We start from the raw sequence: 22,129 nt of genomic DNA, 5'->3' as shown, positions 1-22,129 counted from the left end.
ATGCACCCTGTCCTTTTCCTTTTTTTGATCTAACCTTTCTAGAAGACCATATTATATACAAATTTCTTTTATCATACTTCTGATAAATTTGCACTAACAGATAGCTTTATTTTATAAGGTGACTTATCAAGAGCTGTAGACCGGCCACCAATGTAGACCATACTCTTCACTGGAAATTTCATACTCCAACTTAAACTTTCCTCTGCATATTGGCTTTCATTTTTGCTCTATGTTTAGAAAGATGACCAAAACTGATCATTGGAATAAAATGTTACCTGGATTTATCAACAACGCTAAGTTAAAAAAATCAAGTTTCCTAATACAAATTAATCTTTCCACATAATGTCAATGACAAGTTCGTCACTTCACTATACCCCATGTTTTCCTAAGCAGATTTAACATTTCATCACTACCTATGCACCCTGTCCTTTTCCTTTTTTTGATCTAACCTTTCTAGAAGACCATATTTTATACAAATTTCTTTTATCATACTTCTGATAAATTTGCACTAACAGATAGCTTTATTTTATAAGGTGACTTATCAAGAGCTGTAGACCGGCCACCAATGTAGACCATACTCTTCACTGGAAATTTCATACTCCAACTTTAACTTTCCTCTGTATAAAGGCTTTCATTTTTGCTCTATGTTTAGAAAGATGACCAAAACTGAACATTGGAATAAAATGTTACCTGGATTTATCAACAACGCTAAGTTAAAAAAATCGAGTTTCCTAATACAAATTAATCTTTCCACATAATGTCAATGACAAGTTCGTCACTTCACTATACCCCATGTTTTCCTAAGCAGATTTAACATTTCATCACTACCTATGCACCCTGTCCTTTTCCTTTTTTTGATCTAACCTTTCTAGAAGACCATATTTTATACAAATTTCTTTTATCATACTTCTGATTCGCTCATATTATTTTGACATCATGTGCTTTAAAACTTCTTTTGGAGCTACAGTATGATTGTTTACCTCAATAAATCAACTACATCTTTTTCACAAAACATTCCACATTTGGTTTTTTTAGATGTCTTATCTTTGGTTGAAACTTGAAACTTCCTCTAGTGATCATCATACATCGTACTAGAGGTTCAGTTTATTATAAAACCTCCACTCAATTAATTGCAATATTCATGGTTATTACAGGTATACAACTGTGCTACCGAGCAACAATATAATTCCTGCTGTTCAGACCTAGGTTGATTTTGAGATGCCTTGAAGATTTTCAAGAGTAAAATTCATACCAGGAGTGGAGTTCGAACCCACGCAGATACATATCTATTGGATCTTAAGTCCAATGCCTTAACCACTCGGCCATCCTGGTGGTTGTATGTCAGCCTCCAGATTGTAACTGGAGATGATGATTGATAAAAATAGTGCAATCATTAAATTTGCAAGAACAGATAGCTTTATTTTATAAGGCGACTTATCAAGAGCTGTAGACCGGCCACCAATGTAGACCATACTCTTCACTGGAAAATTCATACTCCAACTTTAACTTTCCTCTGTATATTGGCTTTCATTTTGGCTCTATGTTTAGAAAGATGACCAAAACTGATCATTGGAATAAAATGTTACCTGGATTTATCAACAACGCTAAGTTAAAAAAATCGAGATTCTTAATACAAATTAATCTTTCCACATAATGTCAATGACAAGTTTGTCACTTCACTATACCCCATTTTTTCCTAAGCATATTTAACATTTCATCACTACCTATGCACCCTGTCCTTTTCCTTTTTTGATCTAACCTTTCTAGAAGACCATATTTTATACAAATTTCTTTTATCATACTTCTGATAAATTTGCACTATCAGATAGCTTTATATTATAAGGTGACTTATCAAGAGCTGTAGACCGGCCACCAATGTAGACCATACTCTTCACTGGAAATTTCATACTCCAACTTTATCTTTTCCTTGTATATTGGCTTTCATTTTTGCTCTATGTTTAGAAAGATGACCAAAACTGATCATTGGAATAAAATGTTACCTGGATTTAACAACAACGCTAAGTTAAAAAAATCGAGTTTCTTAATACAAATTAATCTTTCCACATAATGTCAATGACAAGTTCGTCACTTCACTATACCCCATGATTTCCTAAGCAGATTTAACATTTCATCACTTCCTATGCACCCTGTCCTTTTCCTTTTTTGATCTAACCTTCCTAAAAGACCATATTTTATACAAATTTCTTTTATCATACTTCTGATAAATTTGCACTATCAGATAGCTTTATATTATAAGGTGACTTATCAAGAGCTGTAGACCGGCCACCAATGTAGACCATACTCTTCATTGGAAATTTCATACTCCAACTTTAACTTTCCTCTGTATATTGGCTTTCATTTTTGCTCTATGTTTAGAAAGATGACCAAAACTGATCATTGGAATAAAATGTTACCTGGATTTATCAACAACGCTAAGTTAAAAAAATCGAGTTTCTTAATACAAATTAATCTTTCCACATAATGTCAATGACATTTTTTGATCTAACCTTTTTGGAAGACCATATTTTATACAAATTTCTTTTATCATACTTCTGATTCGCTCTTATTATTTTGACATCTTGTGCTTTAAAACTTCTTTTGAAGCTACAGTATGATTGTTTACCTCAATAAATCAACTACATCTTTTTCCCAAAACATTCCACATTTGTTTTTTTCAGATGTCTTTTCTTTGGTTGAAACTTGAAACTTCCTCTAGTGATCATCATACGTCGTACTAGAGCTTCAGTTTATTATAAAACCTCCACTCAATTAATTGCAATATTCATGGTTATTACAGGTATACAACTGTGCTACCGAGCAACAATATCTTTCCTGATGTTCATACCTATGTAGATTTTGAGATGACTTGAAGATTTTCAAGAGTAAAACTCATACCAGGAGTGGGGTTCGAACCCACGCAGATGAATATCCATTGGATCTTAAGTCCAACGCCTTAACGACTCGGCCATCCTGGTGGTTGTGTGTCAGCCTTTAGATTGTAACTGGAGCTGATAAATGATAAAAATAGTGCAATCATTAAATTTGCACTAACAGATAGCTTTATTTTATAAGGTGACTTATCAAGAGCTGTAGACCGGCCACCAATGTAGACCATACTCTTCACTGGAAATTTCATACTCCAACTTTAACTTTCCTCTGTATATTGGCTTTCATTTTTGCTCTATGTTTAGAAAGATGACCAAAACTGATCATTGGAATAAAATGTTACCTGGATTTATCAACAACGCTAAGTTAAAAAAATCGAGTTTCTTAATACAAATTAATCTTTCCACATAATGTCAATGACAAGTTCGTCACTTCACTATACCCCATGTTTTCCTAAGCAGATTTAACATTTCATCACTACCTATGCATCCTGTCCTTTTTCTTTTTTGATCTAACCTTTCTAGAAGACCCTATTTTATACAAATTTCTTTTATCATACTTCTGATTCGCTCATATTATTTTGAAATCATGTGCTTTAAAACTTCTTTTGGAGCTACAGTATGATTGTTTACCTCAATAAATCAACTACATCTTTTTCCCAAAACATTCCACATTTGTTTTTTTCAGATGTCTTTTCTTTGGTTGAAACTTGAAACTTCCTCTAGTGATCATCATACGTCGTACTAGAGCTTCAGTTTATTATAAAACCTCCACTCAATTAATTGCAATATTCATGGTTATTACAGGTATACAACTGTGCTACCGAGCAACAATATCTTTCCTGATCTTCATACCTATGTAGATTTTGAGATGCCTTGAAGATTTTTAAGAGTAAAACTCATACCAGCAGTGGGGTTCGAACCCACGTGGATACATATCCATTGGATCTTAAGTCCAACGCCTTAACCACTCGGCCATCCTGGTGGTTGTGTGTCAGCCTTTAGATTGTAACTGGAGCTGATAAATGATAAAAATAGTGCAATCATTAAATTTGCACTAACAGATAGCTTTATTTTATAAGGTGACTTATCAAGAGCTGTAGACCGGCCACCAATGTAGACCATACTCTTCACTGGAATTTTCATACTCCAACTTTAACTTTCCTCTGTATATTGGCTTTCATTTTTCAACTATGTTTAGAAAGATGACCAAAACTGATCATTGGAATAAAATGTTACCTGGATTTATCAACAACGCTAAGTTAAAAAAATCGAGTTTCTTAATACAAATTTATCTTTCCACATAATGTCAATGACAAGTTCGTCACTTCACTATACCCCATGTTTTCCTAAGCAGATTTAACATTTCATCACTACCTATGCACCCTGTCCTTTTCCTTTTTTGATCTAACCTTTCTAGAAGACCATATTTTATACACATTTCTTTTATCATACTTCTGATAAATTTACACTATCAGATAGCTTTACATTATAAGGTGACTTATCAAGAACTGTAGACCGGCCACCAATGTAGACCATACTCTTCACTGGAAATTTCATACTCCAACTTTAACTTTCCTCTGTATATTGGCTTTCATTTTTGCTTTATGTTTAGAAAGATGACCAAAACTGATCATTGGAATAAAATGTTACCTGGATTTATCAACAACGCTAAGTTAAAAAAATCGAGTTTCTTAATACAAATTAATCTTTCCACATAATGTCAATGACATTTTTTGATCTAACCTTTCTGGAAGACCATATTTTATACAAATTTCATTTATCATACTTCTGATTCGCTCATATTATTTTGAAATCATGTGCTTTAAAACTTCTTTTGGAGCTACAGTATGATTGTTTACCTCAATAAATCAACTACATCTTTTTCCCAAAACATTCCACATTTGTTTTTTTTAGATGTCTTTTCTTTGGTTGAAACTTGAAACTTCCTCTAGTGATCATCATACGTTGTACTAGAGCTTCAGTTTATTATAAAACCTCCACTCAATTAATTGCAATATTCATGGTTATTACAGGTATACAACTGTGCTACCGAGCAACAATATCTTTCCTGCTGTTCAGACCTATGTAGATTTTGAGATGCCTTGAAGATTTTTAAGAGTAAAACTCATACCAGGAGTGGGGTTCGAACCCACGTGGATACATATCCATTAGATCTTAAGTCCAACGCCTTAACCACTCGGCCATCCTGGTGGTTGTGTGTCAGCCTTAAGATTGTAACTGGAGCTGATGATTGATAAAAATAGTGCAGTCATTAAATTTGCACAAACAGATAGCTTTATTTTATAAGGTGACTTATCAAGAGCTGTAGACCGGCCAACAATGTAGACCATACTCTTCACTGGAAATTTCATACTCCAACTTTAACTTTCCTCTGTATATTGGTTTTCATTTTTGCTCTATGTTTAGAAAGATGACCAAAACTGATCATTGGAATAAAATGTTACCTGGATTTATCAACAACGCTAAGTTAAAAAAATCGAGTTTCTTAATACAAATTAATCTTTCCACATAATGTCAATGACAAGTTCGTCACTTCACTATACCCCATGATTTCTAAAGCAGATTTAACATTTCATCACTTCCTATGCACCCTGTCCTTTTCCTTTTTTGATCTAACCTTTCTAAAAGACCATATTTTATACAAATTTCTTTTATCATACTTCTGATAAATTTGCACTATCAGATAGCTTTATATTATAAGGTGACTTATCAAGAGCTGTAGACCGGCCACCAATGTAGACCATACTCTTCACTGGAAATTTCATACTCCAACTTTAACTTTCCTCCGTATATTGGCTTTCATTTTTGCTCTATGTTTAGAAAGATGACCAAAACTGATCATTGGAATAAAATGTTACCTGGATTTATCAACAACGCTAAGTTAAAAAAATCGAGTTTCTTAATACAAATTAATCTTTCCACATAATTGTCAATGACAAGTTTGTCACTTCACTATACCCCATGTTTTCCTATGCATATTTAACATTTCATCGCTACCTATGCACCCTGTCCTTTTCCTTTTTTGATCTAACCTTTCTAGAAGACCATATTTTATACAAATTTCTTTTATCATACTTCTGATTCGCTCATATTATTTTGACATCATGTGCTTTAAAACTTCTTTTGGAGCTACAGTATGATTGTTTACCTCAATAAATCAACTACATCTTTTTCCCAAAACATTCTACATTTGTTTTTTTTAAATGTCTTTTCTTTGGTTTAAACTTGAAACTTCCTCTAGTGATCATCATACGTCGTACTAGAGTTTCAGTTTATTATAAAACCTCCACTCAATTAATTGCAATATTTATGGTTATTACAGGTATACAACTAAGCTACCGAGCAACAATATTTTTCCTGCTGTTCATACCAATGTAGATTTTGAGATGCCTTGAAGATTTTCAAGAGTAAAACTCATAACACGAGTGGGGTTCAAACCCACGCGGATATATATCCATTGGATCTTAAGTCCAACGCTTTAACCACTCGGCCATCCTGGTGATTGTGTGTCAGCCTTTAGATTGTAACTGGAGCTGATAATTGATAAAAATAGTGCAATCATTAAATTTGCACTAACAGATAGCTTTGTTTTATAAGGCGACTTATCAAGAGCTTTAGACTGGCCACCAATGTAGACCATACTCTTCACTGGAAATTTCATACTCCAACTTCAACTTTCCTCTGTATATTGGCTTTCATTTTTGCTCTATGTTTAGAAAGATGACCAAAACTGATCATTGGAATAAAATGTTACCTGGATTTATCAACAACGCTAAGTTAAAAAAATCGAGTTTCTTAATACAAATTTAGCTTTCCACATAATGTCAAAGACAAGTTCGTCGCTTTACTATACCCCATGCTTTCCTAAGCAGATTTAACATTTCATCACTAACTATGCACCCTGTCCTTTTCCTTTTTTGATCTAACCTTTCTAGAAGACCATATTTTATACAAATTTCTTTTATCATACTTCTAATAAATTTGCACTAACAGATAGCTTTTTTTTATAAGGTGACTTATCAAGAGATGTAGACCATACTATTCACTGGAAATTTCATACTCCAACTTTAACTTTCCTCTGTATACTGGTTTTCATTTTTGCTCTATGTTTAGAAAGATGACCAAAACTGATCATTGGAATAAAATGTTACCTGGATTTATCAACAACGCTAAGTTAAAAAAATCGACTTTCCTAATACAAATTATTCTTTCCACATAATGTCAATGACAACTTCGTCAATTTACTATACCCCATGTTTTCCTAAGCAGATTTAACATTTCATCACTATCTATGCACCCTGTCCTTTTCCTTTTTTGATTTAACCTTTCTAGAAGACCATATTTTATACATATTTTTTTTATCATACTTCTGATTCGCTCATATTATTTTGACATTATGTGCTTTAAAACTTCTTTTGGAGCTAAAGTATGATTCTTTACCTCAATAAATCAACTACATCTTTTTCCCAAAACATTCCACATTTGTTTTTTTTAGATGTCTTTTCTTAGGTTGAAACTTGAAACTTCCTCTACTGATCATCCTATGTTGTACTAGAACTTCAGTTTATTATAAAACCTCCACTCAATTAATTGCAATATTCATGGTTATTACAGGTATACAACTGTGCTACCGAGCAACAATATCTTTCCTGCTGTTCAGACCTATGTAGATTTTGAGATGCCTTGAAGATTTTCAAGAGTAAAACTCATACCAGAAGTGGGGTTCAAACCCACGCAGATACATATCCATTGGATCTTAAGTCCAACGCCTTAACCACTCGGACATCTTGGTGGTTGTGTGTCAGCTTTTAGTTTGTAACTGGAACTGATTATTGATAAAAATAGTGTAATCATTAAATTTGCACTAACAGATAGCTTTATTTTATAAGGCGACTTATCAAGAGCTGTAGACCGGCCACCAATGTAGACCATACTCTTCACTGGAAATTTCATACTCCAACTTAAACTTTCCTCTGCATATTGGCTTTCATTTTTGCTCTATGTTTAGAAAGATGACCAAAACTGATCATTGGAATAAAATGTTACCTGGATTTATCAACAACGCTAAGTTAAAAAAATCGAGTTTCCTAATACAAATTAATCTTTCCACATAATGTCAATGACAAGTTCGTCACTTCACTATACCCCATGTTTTCCTAAGCAGATTTAACATTTCATCACTACCTATGCACCCTGTCCTTTTCCTTTTTTTGATCTAACCTTTCTAGAAGACCATATTTTATACAAATTTCTTTTATCATACTTCTGATAAATTTGCACTAACAGATAGCTTTATTTTATAAGGTGACTTATCAAGAGCTGTAGACCGGCCACCAATGTAGACCATACTCTTCACTGGAAATTTCATACTCCAACTTAAACTTTCCTCTGCATATTTGCTTTCATTTTTGCTCTATGTTTAGAAAGATGACCAAAACTGATCATTGGAATAAAATGTTACCTGGATTTATCAACAACGCTAAGTTAAAAAAATCGAGTTTCCTAATACAAATTAATCTTTCCACATAATGTCAATGACAAGTTCGTCACTTCACTATACCCCATGTTTTCCTAAGCAGATTTAACATTTCATCACTACCTATGCACCCTGTCCTTTTCCTTTTTTTGATCTAACCTTTCTAGAAGACCATATTTTATACAAATTTCTTTTATCATACTTCTGATTCGCTCATATTATTTTGACATCATGTGCTTTAAAACTTCTTTTGGAGCTACAGTATGATTGTTTACCTCAATAAATCAACTACATCTTTTTCACAAAACATTCCACATTTGTTTTTTTTAGATGTCTTATCTTTGGTTGAAACTTGAAACTTCCTCTAGTGATCATCATACATCGTACAAGAGGTTCAGTTTATTATAAAACCTCCACTCAATTAATTGCAATATTCATGGTTATTACAGGTATACAACTGTGCTACCGAGCAACAATATAATTCCTGCTGTTCAGACCTAGGTTGATTTTGAGATGCCTTGAAGATTTTCAAGAGTAAAACTCATACCAGGAGTGGGGTTCGAACCCACGCAGATACATATCTATTGGATCTTAAGTCCAACGCCTTAACCACTCGGCCATCCTGGTGGTTGTATGTCAGCCTCCAGATTGTAACTGGAGATGATGATTGATAAAAATAGTGCAATCATTCAATTTGCAAGAACAGATAGCTTTATTTTATAAGGCGACTTATCAAGAGCTGTAGACCGGCCACCAATGTAGACCATACTCTTCACTGGAAAATTCATACTCCAACTTTAACTTTCCTCTATATATTGGCTTTCATTTTGGCTCTATGTTTAGAAAGATGACCAAAACTGATCATTGGAATAAAATGTTACCTGGATTTATCAACAACGCTAAGTTAAAAAAATCGAGTTTCCTAATACAAATTAATCTTTCCACATAATGTCAATGACAAGTTCGTCACTTCACTATACCCCATGTTTTCCTAAGCAGATTTAACATTTCATCACTACCTATGCACCCTGTCCTTTTCCTTTTTTTGATCTAACCTTTCTAGAAGACCATATTATATACAAATTTCTTTTATCATACTTCTGATAAATTTGCACTAACAGATAGCTTTATTTTATAAGGTGACTTATCAAGAGCTGTAGACCGGCCACCAATGTAGACCATACTCTTCACTGGAAATTTCATACTCCAACTTAAACTTTCCTCTGCATATTGGCTTTCATTTTTGCTCTATGTTTAGAAAGATGACCAAAACTGATCATTGGAATAAAATGTTACCTGGATTTATCAACAACGCTAAGTTAAAAAAATCAAGTTTCCTAATACAAATTAATCTTTCCACATAATGTCAATGACAAGTTCGTCACTTCACTATACCCCATGTTTTCCTAAGCAGATTTAACATTTCATCACTACCTATGCACCCTGTCCTTTTCCTTTTTTTGATCTAACCTTTCTAGAAGACCATATTTTATACAAATTTCTTTTATCATACTTCTGATAAATTTGCACTAACAGATAGCTTTATTTTATAAGGTGACTTATCAAGAGCTGTAGACCGGCCACCAATGTAGACCATACTCTTCACTGGAAATTTCATACTCCAACTTTAACTTTCCTCTGTATAAAGGCTTTCATTTTTGCTCTATGTTTAGAAAGATGACCAAAACTGAACATTGGAATAAAATGTTACCTGGATTTATCAACAACGCTAAGTTAAAAAAATCGAGTTTCCTAATACAAATTAATCTTTCCACATAATGTCAATGACAAGTTCGTCACTTCACTATACCCCATGTTTTCCTAAGCAGATTTAACATTTCATCACTACCTATGCACCCTGTCCTTTTCCTTTTTTTGATCTAACCTTTCTAGAAGACCATATTTTATACAAATTTCTTTTATCATACTTCTGATTCGCTCATATTATTTTGACATCATGTGCTTTAAAACTTCTTTTGGAGCTACAGTATGATTGTTTACCTCAATAAATCAACTACATCTTTTTCACAAAACATTCCACATTTGGTTTTTTTAGATGTCTTATCTTTGGTTGAAACTTGAAACTTCCTCTAGTGATCATCATACATCGTACTAGAGGTTCAGTTTATTATAAAACCTCCACTCAATTAATTGCAATATTCATGGTTATTACAGGTATACAACTGTGCTACCGAGCAACAATATAATTCCTGCTGTTCAGACCTAGGTTGATTTTGAGATGCCTTGAAGATTTTCAAGAGTAAAATTCATACCAGGAGTGGAGTTCGAACCCACGCAGATACATATCTATTGGATCTTAAGTCCAATGCCTTAACCACTCGGCCATCCTGGTGGTTGTATGTCAGCCTCCAGATTGTAACTGGAGATGATGATTGATAAAAATAGTGCAATCATTAAATTTGCAAGAACAGATAGCTTTATTTTATAAGGCGACTTATCAAGAGCTGTAGACCGGCCACCAATGTAGACCATACTCTTCACTGGAAAATTCATACTCCAACTTTAACTTTCCTCTGTATATTGGCTTTCATTTTGGCTCTATGTTTAGAAAGATGACCAAAACTGATCATTGGAATAAAATGTTACCTGGATTTATCAACAACGCTAAGTTAAAAAAATCGAGATTCTTAATACAAATTAATCTTTCCACATAATGTCAATGACAAGTTTGTCACTTCACTATACCCCATTTTTTCCTAAGCATATTTAACATTTCATCACTACCTATGCACCCTGTCCTTTTCCTTTTTTGATCTAACCTTTCTAGAAGACCATATTTTATACAAATTTCTTTTATCATACTTCTGATAAATTTGCACTATCAGATAGCTTTATATTATAAGGTGACTTATCAAGAGCTGTAGACCGGCCACCAATGTAGACCATACTCTTCACTGGAAATTTCATACTCCAACTTTATCTTTTCCTTGTATATTGGCTTTCATTTTTGCTCTATGTTTAGAAAGATGACCAAAACTGATCATTGGAATAAAATGTTACCTGGATTTAACAACAACGCTAAGTTAAAAAAATCGAGTTTCTTAATACAAATTAATCTTTCCACATAATGTCAATGACAAGTTCGTCACTTCACTATACCCCATGATTTCCTAAGCAGATTTAACATTTCATCACTTCCTATGCACCCTGTCCTTTTCCTTTTTTGATCTAACCTTCCTAAAAGACCATATTTTATACAAATTTCTTTTATCATACTTCTGATAAATTTGCACTATCAGATAGCTTTATATTATAAGGTGACTTATCAAGAGCTGTAGACCGGCCACCAATGTAGACCATACTCTTCATTGGAAATTTCATACTCCAACTTTAACTTTCCTCTGTATATTGGCTTTCATTTTTGCTCTATGTTTAGAAAGATGACCAAAACTGATCATTGGAATAAAATGTTACCTGGATTTATCAACAACGCTAAGTTAAAAAAATCGAGTTTCTTAATACAAATTAATCTTTCCACATAATGTCAATGACATTTTTTGATCTAACCTTTTTGGAAGACCATATTTTATACAAATTTCTTTTATCAGACTTCTGATTCGCTCTTATTATTTTGACATCTTGTGCTTTAAAACTTCTTTTGAAGCTACAGTATGATTGTTTACCTCAATAAATCAACTACATCTTTTTCCCAAAACATTCCACATTTGTTTTTTTCAGATGTCTTTTCTTTGGTTGAAACTTGAAACTTCCTCTAGTGATCATCATACGTCGTACTAGAGCTTCAGTTTATTATAAAACCTCCACTCAATTAATTGCAATATTCATGGTTATTACAGGTATACAACTGTGCTACCGAGCAACAATATCTTTCCTGATGTTCATACCTATGTAGATTTTGAGATGACTTGAAGATTTTCAAGAGTAAAACTCATACCAGGAGTGGGGTTCGAACCCACGCAGATGAATATCCATTGGATCTTAAGTCCAACGCCTTAACGACTCGGCCATCCTGGTGGTTGTGTGTCAGCCTTTAGATTGTAACTGGAGCTGATAAATGATAAAAATAGTGCAATCATTAAATTTGCACTAACAGATAGCTTTATTTTATAAGGTGACTTATCAAGAGCTGTAGACCGGCCACCAATGTAGACCATACTCTTCACTGGAAATTTCATACTCCAACTTTAACTTTCCTCTGTATATTGGCTTTCATTTTTGCTCTATGTTTAGAAAGATGACCAAAACTGATCATTGGAATAAAATGTTACCTGGATTTATCAACAACGCTAAGTTAAAAAAATCGAGTTTCTTAATACAAATTAATCTTTCCACATAATGTCAATGACAAGTTCGTCACTTCACTATACCCCATGTTTTCCTAAGCAGATTTAACATTTCATCACTACCTATGCATCCTGTCCTTTTTCTTTTTTGATCTAACCTTTCTAGAAGACCCTATTTTATACAAATTTCTTTTATCATACTTCTGATTCGCTCATATTATTTTGAAATCATGTGCTTTAAAACTTCTTTTGGAGCTACAGTATGATTGTTTACCTCAATAAATCAACTACATCTTTTTCCCAAAACATTCCACATTTGTTTTTTTCAGATGTCTTTTCTTTGGTTGAAACTTGAAACTTCCTCTAGTGATCATCATACGTCGTACTAGAGCTTCAGTTTATTATAAAACCTCCACTCAATTAATTGCAATATTCATGGTTATTACAGGTATACAACTGTGCTACCGAGCAACAATATCTTTCCTGATCTTCATACCTATGTAGATTTTGAGATGCCTTGAAGATTTTTAAGAGTAAAACTCATACCAGCAGTGGGGTTCGAACCCACGTGGATACATATCCATTGGATCTTAAGTCCAACGCCTTAACCACTCGGCCATCCTGGTGGTTGTGTGTCAGCCTTTAGATTGTAACTGGAGCTGATAAATGATAAAAATAGTGCAATCATTAAATTTGCACTAACAGATAGCTTTATTTTATAAGGTGACTTATCAAGAGCTGTAGACCGGCCACCAATGTAGACCATACTCTTCACTGGAATTTTCATACTCCAACTTTAACTTTCCTCTGTATATTGGCTTTCATTTTTCAACTATGTTTAGAAAGATGACCAAAACTGATCATTGGAATAAAATGTTACCTGGATTTATCAACAACGCTAAGTTAAAAAAATCGAGTTTCTTAATACAAATTTATCTTTCCACATAATGTCAATGACAAGTTCGTCACTTCACTATACCCCATGTTTTCCTAAGCAGATTTAACATTTCATCACTACCTATGCACCCTGTCCTTTTCCTTTTTTGATCTAACCTTTCTAGAAGACCATATTTTATACACATTTCTTTTATCATACTTCTGATAAATTTACACTATCAGATAGCTTTACATTATAAGGTGACTTATCAAGAACTGTAGACCGGCCACCAATGTAGACCATACTCTTCACTGGAAATTTCATACTCCAACTTTAACTTTCCTCTGTATATTGGCTTTCATTTTTGCTTTATGTTTAGAAAGATGACCAAAACTGATCATTGGAATAAAATGTTACCTGGATTTATCAACAACGCTAAGTTAAAAAAATCGAGTTTCTTAATACAAATTAATCTTTCCACATAATGTCAATGACATTTTTTGATCTAACCTTTCTGGAAGACCATATTTTATACAAATTTCATTTATCATACTTCTGATTCGCTCATATTATTTTGAAATCATGTGCTTTAAAACTTCTTTTGGAGCTACAGTATGATTGTTTACCTCAATAAATCAACTACATCTTTTTCCCAAAACATTCCACATTTGTTTTTTTTTAGATGTCTTTTCTTTGGTTGAAACTTGAAACTTCCTCTAGTGATCATCATACGTTGTACTAGAGCTTCAGTTTATTATAAAACCTCCACTCAATTAATTGCAATATTCATGGTTATTACAGGTATACAACTGTGCTACCGAGCAACAATATCTTTCCTGCTGTTCAGACCTATGTAGATTTTGAGATGCCTTGAAGATTTTTAAGAGTAAAACTCATACCAGGAGTGGGGTTCGAACCCACGTGGATACATATCCATTAGATCTTAAGTCCAACGCCTTAACCACTCGGCCATCCTGGTGGTTGTGTGTCAGCCTTAAGATTGTAACTGGAGCTGATGATTGATAAAAATAGTGCAGTCATTAAATTTGCACAAACAGATACCTTTATTTTATAAGGTGACTTATCAAGAGCTGTAGACCGGCCAACAATGTAGACCATACTCTTCACTGGAAATTTCATACTCCAACTTTAACTTTCCTCTGTATATTGGCTTTCATTTTTGCTCTATGTTTAGAAAGATGACCAAAACTGATCATTGGAATAAAATGTTACCTGGATTTATCAACAACGCTAAGTTAAAAAAATCGAGTTTCCTAATACAAATTAATCTTTCCACATAATGTCAATGACAAGTTCGTCACTTCACTATACCCCATGATTTCCTAAGCAGATTTAACATTTCATCACTTCCTATGCACCCTGTCCTTTTCCTTTTTTGTTCTAACCTTTCTAAAAGACCATATTTTATAAAAATTTCTTTTATCATACTTCTGATAAATTTGCACTATCAGATAGCTTTATATTATAAGGTGACTTATCAAGAGCTGTAGACCGGCCACCAATGTAGACCATACTCTTCACTGGAAATTTCATACTCCAACTTTAACTTTCCTCTGTATATTGGCTTTCATTTTTGCTCTATGTTTAGAAAGATGACCAAAACTGATCATTGGAATAAAATGTTACCTGGATTTATCAACAACGCTAAGTTAAAAAAAATCGAGTTTCTTAAGACAAATTAATCTTTCCACATAATGTCAATGACAAGTTCGTCACTTCACTATACCCCATGTTTTCCTAAGCAGATTTAACATTTCATCACTACCTATGCATCCTGTCCTTTTTCTTTTTTGATCTAACCTTTCTAGAAGACCCTATTTTATACAAATTTCATTTATCATACTTCTGATTCGCTCATATTATTTTGAAATCATGTGCTTTAAAACTTCTTTTGGAGCTACAGTATGATTGTTTACCTCAATAAATCAACTACATCTTTTTCCCAAAACATTCCACATTTTTTTTTTTCAGATGTCTTTTCTTTGGTTGAAACTTGAAACTTCCTCTAGTGATCATCATACGTCGTACTAGAGCTTCAGTTTATTATAAAACCTCCACTTAATTAATTGCAATATTCATGGTTATTACAGGTATACAACTGTGCTACCGAGCAACAATATCTTTCCTGATGTTCATACCTATGTAGATTTTGAGATGACTTGAAGATTTTCAAGAGTAAAACTCATACCAGGAGTGGGGTTCGAACCCACGCAGATGAATATCCATTGGATCTTAAGTCCAACACCTTAACCACTCGGCCATCCTGGTGGTTGTGTGTCAGCCTTTAGATTGTAACTATAGCTGATAAATGATAAAAATAGTGCAATCATTAAATTTGCACTAACAGATAGCTTTATTTTATAAGGTGACTTATCAAGAGCTGTAGACCGGCCACCAATGTAGACCATACTCTTCACTGGAAATTTCATACTCCAACTTTAACTTTCCTCTGTATATTGGCTTTCATTTTTCCTCTATGTTTAGAAAGATGACCAAAACTGATCATTGGAATAAAATGTTACCTGGATTTATCAACAACGCTAAGTTAAAAAAATCGAGTTTCTTAATACAAATTAATCTTTCCACATAATGTCAATGACATTTTTTGATCTAACCTTTCTGGAAGACCATATTTTATACAAATTTCTTTTATCATACTTCTGATTCGCTCTTATTATTTTGACATCTTGTGCTTTAAAACTTCTTTTGAAGCTACAGTATGATTGTTTACCTCAATAAATCAACTACATCTTTTTCCCAAAACATTCCACATTTGTTTTTTTTAGATGTCTTTTCTTTGGTTGAAACTTGAAACTTCCTCTAGTGATCATCATACGTTGTACTAGAGCTTCAGTTTATTATAAAACCTCCACTCAATTAATTGCAATATTCATGGTTATTACAGGTATACAACTGTGCTACCGAGCAACAATATCTTTCCTGCTGTTCAGACCTATGTAGATTTTGAGATGCCTTGAAGATTTTTAAGAGTAAAACTCATACCAGGAGTGGGGTTCGAACCCACGTGGATACATATCCATTAGATCTTAAGTCCAACGCCTTAACCACTCGGCCATCCTGGTGGTTGTGTGTCAGCCTTAAGATTGTAACTGGAGCTGATGATTGATAAAAATAGTGCAGTCATTAAATTTGCACAAACAGATAGCTTTAGTTTATAAGGTGACTTATCAAGAGCTGTAGACCGGCCAACAATGTAGACCATACTCTTCACTGGAAATTTCATACTCCAACTTTAACTTTCCTCTGTATATTGGCTTTCATTTTTGCTCTATGTTTAGAAAGATGACCAAAACTGATCATTGGAATAAAATGTTACCTGGATTTATCAACAACGCTAAGTTAAAAAAATCGAGTTTCTTAATACAAATTAATCTTTCCACATAATGTCAATGACAAGTTCGTCACTTCACTATACCCCATGATTTCTAAAGCAGATTTAACATTTCATCACTTCCTATGCACCCTGTCCTTTTCCTTTTTTGATCTAACCTTTCTAAAAGACCATATTTTATACAAATTTCTTTTATCATACTTCTGATAAATTTGCACTATCAGATAGCTTTGTTTTATAAGGCGACTTATCAAGAGCTTTAGACTGGCCACCAATGTAGACCATACTCTTCACTGGAAATTTCATACTCCAACTTCAACTTTCCTCTGTATATTGGCTTTCATTTTTGCTCTATGTTTAGAAAGATGACCAAAACTGATCATTGGAATAAAATGTTACCTGGATTTATCAACAACGCTAGGTTAAAAAAATCGAGTTTCTTAATACAAATTTAGCTTTCCACATAATGTCAAAGACAAGTTCGTCGCTTTACTATACCCCATGCTTTCCTAAGCAGATTTAACATTTCATCACTAACTATGCACCCTGTCCTTTTCCTTTTTTGATCGAACCTTTCTAGAAGACCATATTTTATACAAATTTCTTTTATCATACTTCTAATAAATTTGCACTAACAGATAGCTTTTTTTTATAAGGTGACTTATCAAGAGATGTAGACCATACTCTTCACTGGAAATTTCATACTCCAACTTTAACTTTCCTCTGTATACTGGTTTTCATTTTTGCTCTATGTTTAGAAAGATGACCAAAACTGATCATTGGAATAAAATGTTACCTGGATTTATCAACAACGCTAAGTTAAAAAAATCGACTTTCCTAATACAAATTATTCTTTCCACATAATGTCAATGACAACTTCGTCAATTTACTATACCCCATGTTTTCCTAAGCAGATTTAACATTTCATCACTATCTATGCACCCTGTCCTTTTCCTTTTTTGATTTAACCTTTCTAGAAGACCATATTTTATACATATTTTTTTTATCATACTTCTGATTCGCTCATATTATTTTGACATTATGTGCTGTAAAACGTCTTTTGGAGCTAAAGTATGATTCTTTACCTCAATAAATCAACTACATCTTTTTCCCAAAACATTCCACATTTGTTTTTTTTAGATGTCTTTTCTTAGGTTGAAACTTGAAACTTCCTCTACTGATCATCCTATGTTGTACTAGAACTTCAGTTTATTATAAAACCTCCACTCAATTAATTGCAATATTCATGGTTATTACAGGTATACAACTGTGCTACCGAGCAACAATATCTTTCCTGCTGTTCAGACCTATGTAGATTTTGAGATGCCTTGAAGATTTTCAAGAGTAAAACTCATACCAGAAATGGGGTTCAAACCCACGCAGATACATATCCATTGAATCTTAAGTCCAACGCCTTAACCACTCGGACATCTTGGTGGTTGTGTGTCAGCTTTTAGTTTGTAACTGGAACTGATTATTGATAAAAATAGTGTAATCATTAAATTTGCACTAACAGATAGCTTTATTTTATAAGGCGACTTATCAAGAGCTGTAGACCGGCCACCAATGTAGACCATACTCTTCACTGGAAATTTCATACTCCAACTTAAACTTTCCTCTGCATATTGGCTTTCATTTTTGCTCTATGTTTAGAAAGATGACCAAAACTGATCATTGGAATAAAATGTTACCTGGATTTATCAACAACGCTAAGTTAAAAAAATCGAGTTTCCTAATACAAATTAATCTTTCCACATAATGTCAATGACAAGTTCGTCACTTCACTATACCCCATGTTTTCCTAAGCAGATTTAACATTTCATCACTACCTATGCACCCTGTCCTTTTCCTTTTTTTGATCTAACCTTTCTAGAAGACCATATTTTATACAAATTTCTTTTATCATACTTCTGATAAATTTGCACTAACAGATAGCTTTATTTTATAAGGTGACTTATCAAGAGCTGTAGACCGGCCACCAATGTAGACCATACTCTTCACTGGAAATTTCATACTCCAACTTAAACTTTCCTCTGCATATTTGCTTTCATTTTTGCTCTATGTTTAGAAAGATGACCAAAACTGATCATTGGAATAAAATGTTACCTGGATTTATCAACAACGCTAAGTTAAAAAAATCGAGTTTCCTAATACAAATTAATCTTTCCACATAATGTCAATGACAAGTTCGTCACTTCACTATACCCCATGTTTTCCTAAGCAGATTTAACATTTCATCACTACCTATGCATCCTGTCCTTTTTCTTTTTTGATCTAACCTTTCTAGAAGACCCTATTTTATACAAATTTCTTTTATCATACTTCTGATTCGCTCATATTATTTTGACATCATGTGCTTTAAAACTTCTTTTGGAGCTACAGTATGATTGTTTACCGTAATAAATCAACTACATCTTTTTCACAAAACATTCCACATTTGTTTTTTTTAGATGTCTTATCTTTGGTTGAAACTTGAAACTTCCTCTAGTGATCATCATACATCGTACTAGAGGTTCAGTTTATTATAAAACCTCCACTCAATTAATTGCAATATTCATGGTTATTACAGGTATACAACTGTGCTACCGAGCAACAATATAATTCCTGCTGTTCAGACCTAGGTTGATTTTGAGATGCCTTGAAGATTTTCAAGAGTAAAACTCATACCAGGAGTGGGGTTCGAACCCACGCAGATACATATCTATTGGATCTTAAGTCCAACGCCTTAACCACTCGGCCATCCTGGTGGTTGTATGTCAGCCTCCAGATTGTAACTGGAGATGATGATTGATAAAAATAGTGCAATCATTCAATTTGCAAGAACAGATAGCTTTATTTTATAAGGCGACTTATCAAGAGCTGTAGACCGGCCACCAATGTAGACCATACTCTTCACTGGAAAATTCATACTCCAACTTTAACTTTCCTCTGTATATTGGCTTTCATTTTGGCTCTATGTTTAGAAAGATGACCAAAACTGATCATTGGAATAAAATGTTACCTGGATTTATCAACAACGCTAAGTTAAAAAAATCGAGTTTCCTAATACAAATTAATCTTTCCACATAATGTCAATGACAAGTTCGTCACTTCACTATACCCCATGTTTTCCTAAGCAGATTTAACATTTCATCACTACCTATGCACCCTGTCCTTTTCCTTTTTTTGATCTAACCTTTCTAGAAGACCATATTATATACAAATTTCTTTTATCATACTTCTGATAAATTTGCACTAACAGATAGCTTTATTTTATAAGGTGACTTATCAAGAGCTGTAGACCGGCCACCAATGTAGACCATACTCTTCACTGGAAATTTCATACTCCAACTTAAACTTTCCTCTGCATATTGGCTTTCATTTTTGCTCTATGTTTAGAAAGATGACCAAAACTGATCATTGGAATAAAATGTTACCTGGATTTATCAACAACGCTAAATTAAAAAAATCAAGTTTCCTAATACAAATTAATCTTTCCACATAATGTCAATGACAAGTTCGTCACTTCACTATACCCCATGTTTTCCTAAGCAGATTTAACATTTCATCACTACCTATGCACCCTGTCCTTTTCCTTTTTTTGATCTAACCTTTCTAGAAGACCATATTTTATACAAATTTCTTTTATCATACTTCTGATAAATTTGCACTAACAGATAGCTTTTTTTTATAAGGTGACTTATCAAGAGATGTAGACCATACTCTTCACTGGAAATTTCATACTCCAACTTTAACTTTCCTCTGTATACTGGTTTTCATTTTTGCTCTATGTTTAGAAAGATGACCAAAACTGATCATTGGAATAAAATGTTACCTGGATTTATCAACAACGCTAAGTTAAAAAAATCGACTTTCCTAATACAAATTATTCTTTCCACATAATGTCAATGACAACTTCGTCAATTTACTATACCCCATGTTTTCCTAAGCAGATTTAACATTTCATCACTATCTATGCACCCTGTCCTTTTCCTTTTTTGATTTAACCTTTCTAGAAGACCATATTTTATACAAATTTCTTTTATCATACTTCTGATAAATTTGCACTAACAGATAGCTTTATTTTATAAGGTGACTTATCAAGAGCTGTAGACCGGCCACCAATGTAGACCATACTCTTCACTGGAAATTTCATACTCCAACTTAAACTTTCCTCTGCATATTTGCTTTCATTTTTGCTCTATGTTTAGAAAGATGACCAAAACTGATCATTGGAATAAAATGTTACCTGGATTTATCAACAACGCTAAGTTAAAAAAATCGAGTTTCCTAATACAAATTAATCTTTCCACATAATGTCAATGACAAGTTCGTCACTTCACTATACCCCATGTTTTCCTAAGCAGATTTAACATTTCATCACTACCTATGCATCCTGTCCTTTTTCTTTTTTGATCTAACCTTTCTAGAAGACCCTATTTTATACAAATTTCTTTTATCATACTTCTGATTCGCTCATATTATTTTGACATCATGTGCTTTAAAACTTCTTTTGGAGCTACAGTATGATTGTTTACCGTAATAAATCAACTACATCTTTTTCACAAAACATTCCACATTTGTTTTTTTTAGATGTCTTATCTTTGGTTGAAACTTGAAACTTCCTCTAGTGATCATCATACATCGTACTAGAGGTTCAGTTTATTATAAAACCTCCACTCAATTAATTGCAATATTCATGGTTATTACAGGTATACAACTGTGCTACCGAGCAACAATATAATTCCTGCTGTTCAGACCTAGGTTGATTTTGAGATGCCTTGAAGATTTTCAAGAGTAAAACTCATACCAGGAGTGGGGTTCAAACCCACGCAGATACATATCTATTGGATCTTAAGTCCAACGCCTTAACCACTCGGCCATCCTGGTGGTTGTATGTCAGCCTCCAGATTGTAACTGGAGATGATGATTGATAAAAATAGTGCAATCATTCAATTTGCAAGAACAGATAGCTTTATTTTATAAGGCGACTTATCAAGAGCTGTAGACCGGCCACCAATGTAGACCATACTCTTCACTGGAAAATTCATACTCCAACTTTAACTTTCCTCTGTATATTGGCTTTCATTTTGGCTCTATGTTTAGAAAGATGACCAAAACTGATCATTGGAATAAAATGTTACCTGGATTTATCAACAACGCTAAGTTAAAAAAATCGAGTTTCCTAATACAAATTAATCTTTCCACATAATGTCAATGACAAGTTCGTCACTTCACTATACCCCATGT

General features: G+C 33.4%; 15 non-coding genes across 15 annotated transcripts; all 15 read right to left on the bottom strand.

The window, feature by feature from the left end:
- Nucleotides 1–1,249: 1,249 nt before the first annotated feature.
- TRNAL-UAA (transfer RNA leucine (anticodon UAA)) lies at nt 1,250–1,332 on the bottom strand. Its single transcript has one exon. It is a non-coding gene; the product is annotated as a tRNA-Leu (tRNA).
- A 1,560-nt stretch (nt 1,333–2,892) lies between these two features.
- TRNAL-UAA (transfer RNA leucine (anticodon UAA)) lies at nt 2,893–2,975 on the bottom strand. Its single transcript has one exon. It is a non-coding gene; the product is annotated as a tRNA-Leu (tRNA).
- Nucleotides 2,976–3,787: 812 nt separating this feature from the next.
- Nucleotides 3,788–3,870, bottom strand: TRNAL-UAA (transfer RNA leucine (anticodon UAA)). The gene has a single exon. It is a non-coding gene; the product is annotated as a tRNA-Leu (tRNA).
- A 1,146-nt stretch (nt 3,871–5,016) lies between these two features.
- Nucleotides 5,017–5,099, bottom strand: TRNAL-UAA (transfer RNA leucine (anticodon UAA)). Its single transcript has one exon. It is a non-coding gene; the product is annotated as a tRNA-Leu (tRNA).
- Nucleotides 5,100–6,326: 1,227 nt separating this feature from the next.
- TRNAL-UAA (transfer RNA leucine (anticodon UAA)) lies at nt 6,327–6,409 on the bottom strand. The gene has a single exon. It is a non-coding gene; the product is annotated as a tRNA-Leu (tRNA).
- Nucleotides 6,410–7,618: 1,209 nt separating this feature from the next.
- Nucleotides 7,619–7,701, bottom strand: TRNAL-UAA (transfer RNA leucine (anticodon UAA)). Its single transcript has one exon. It is a non-coding gene; the product is annotated as a tRNA-Leu (tRNA).
- A 1,228-nt stretch (nt 7,702–8,929) lies between these two features.
- On the bottom strand, nt 8,930–9,012 carry TRNAL-UAA (transfer RNA leucine (anticodon UAA)). The gene has a single exon. It is a non-coding gene; the product is annotated as a tRNA-Leu (tRNA).
- Nucleotides 9,013–10,655: 1,643 nt separating this feature from the next.
- TRNAL-UAA (transfer RNA leucine (anticodon UAA)) lies at nt 10,656–10,738 on the bottom strand. Its single transcript has one exon. It is a non-coding gene; the product is annotated as a tRNA-Leu (tRNA).
- Nucleotides 10,739–12,298: 1,560 nt separating this feature from the next.
- TRNAL-UAA (transfer RNA leucine (anticodon UAA)) lies at nt 12,299–12,381 on the bottom strand. The gene has a single exon. It is a non-coding gene; the product is annotated as a tRNA-Leu (tRNA).
- An 812-nt stretch (nt 12,382–13,193) lies between these two features.
- On the bottom strand, nt 13,194–13,276 carry TRNAL-UAA (transfer RNA leucine (anticodon UAA)). The gene has a single exon. It is a non-coding gene; the product is annotated as a tRNA-Leu (tRNA).
- A 1,147-nt stretch (nt 13,277–14,423) lies between these two features.
- On the bottom strand, nt 14,424–14,506 carry TRNAL-UAA (transfer RNA leucine (anticodon UAA)). The gene has a single exon. It is a non-coding gene; the product is annotated as a tRNA-Leu (tRNA).
- A 1,227-nt stretch (nt 14,507–15,733) lies between these two features.
- On the bottom strand, nt 15,734–15,816 carry TRNAL-UAA (transfer RNA leucine (anticodon UAA)). Its single transcript has one exon. It is a non-coding gene; the product is annotated as a tRNA-Leu (tRNA).
- A 732-nt stretch (nt 15,817–16,548) lies between these two features.
- Nucleotides 16,549–16,631, bottom strand: TRNAL-UAA (transfer RNA leucine (anticodon UAA)). Its single transcript has one exon. It is a non-coding gene; the product is annotated as a tRNA-Leu (tRNA).
- Nucleotides 16,632–19,564: 2,933 nt separating this feature from the next.
- TRNAL-UAA (transfer RNA leucine (anticodon UAA)) lies at nt 19,565–19,647 on the bottom strand. Its single transcript has one exon. It is a non-coding gene; the product is annotated as a tRNA-Leu (tRNA).
- A 2,039-nt stretch (nt 19,648–21,686) lies between these two features.
- Nucleotides 21,687–21,769, bottom strand: TRNAL-UAA (transfer RNA leucine (anticodon UAA)). The gene has a single exon. It is a non-coding gene; the product is annotated as a tRNA-Leu (tRNA).
- Nucleotides 21,770–22,129: the final 360 nt, after the last annotated feature.

This window comes from Anomaloglossus baeobatrachus, chromosome 2 (genome assembly GCF_048569485.1).
Source record: "Anomaloglossus baeobatrachus isolate aAnoBae1 chromosome 2, aAnoBae1.hap1, whole genome shotgun sequence".
Taxonomy (NCBI): domain Eukaryota; kingdom Metazoa; phylum Chordata; class Amphibia; order Anura; family Aromobatidae; genus Anomaloglossus; species Anomaloglossus baeobatrachus.
The sequence above is the reverse complement of the archived record's forward strand: the minus strand, read 5'-3'. Positions and strand labels throughout refer to the sequence as shown.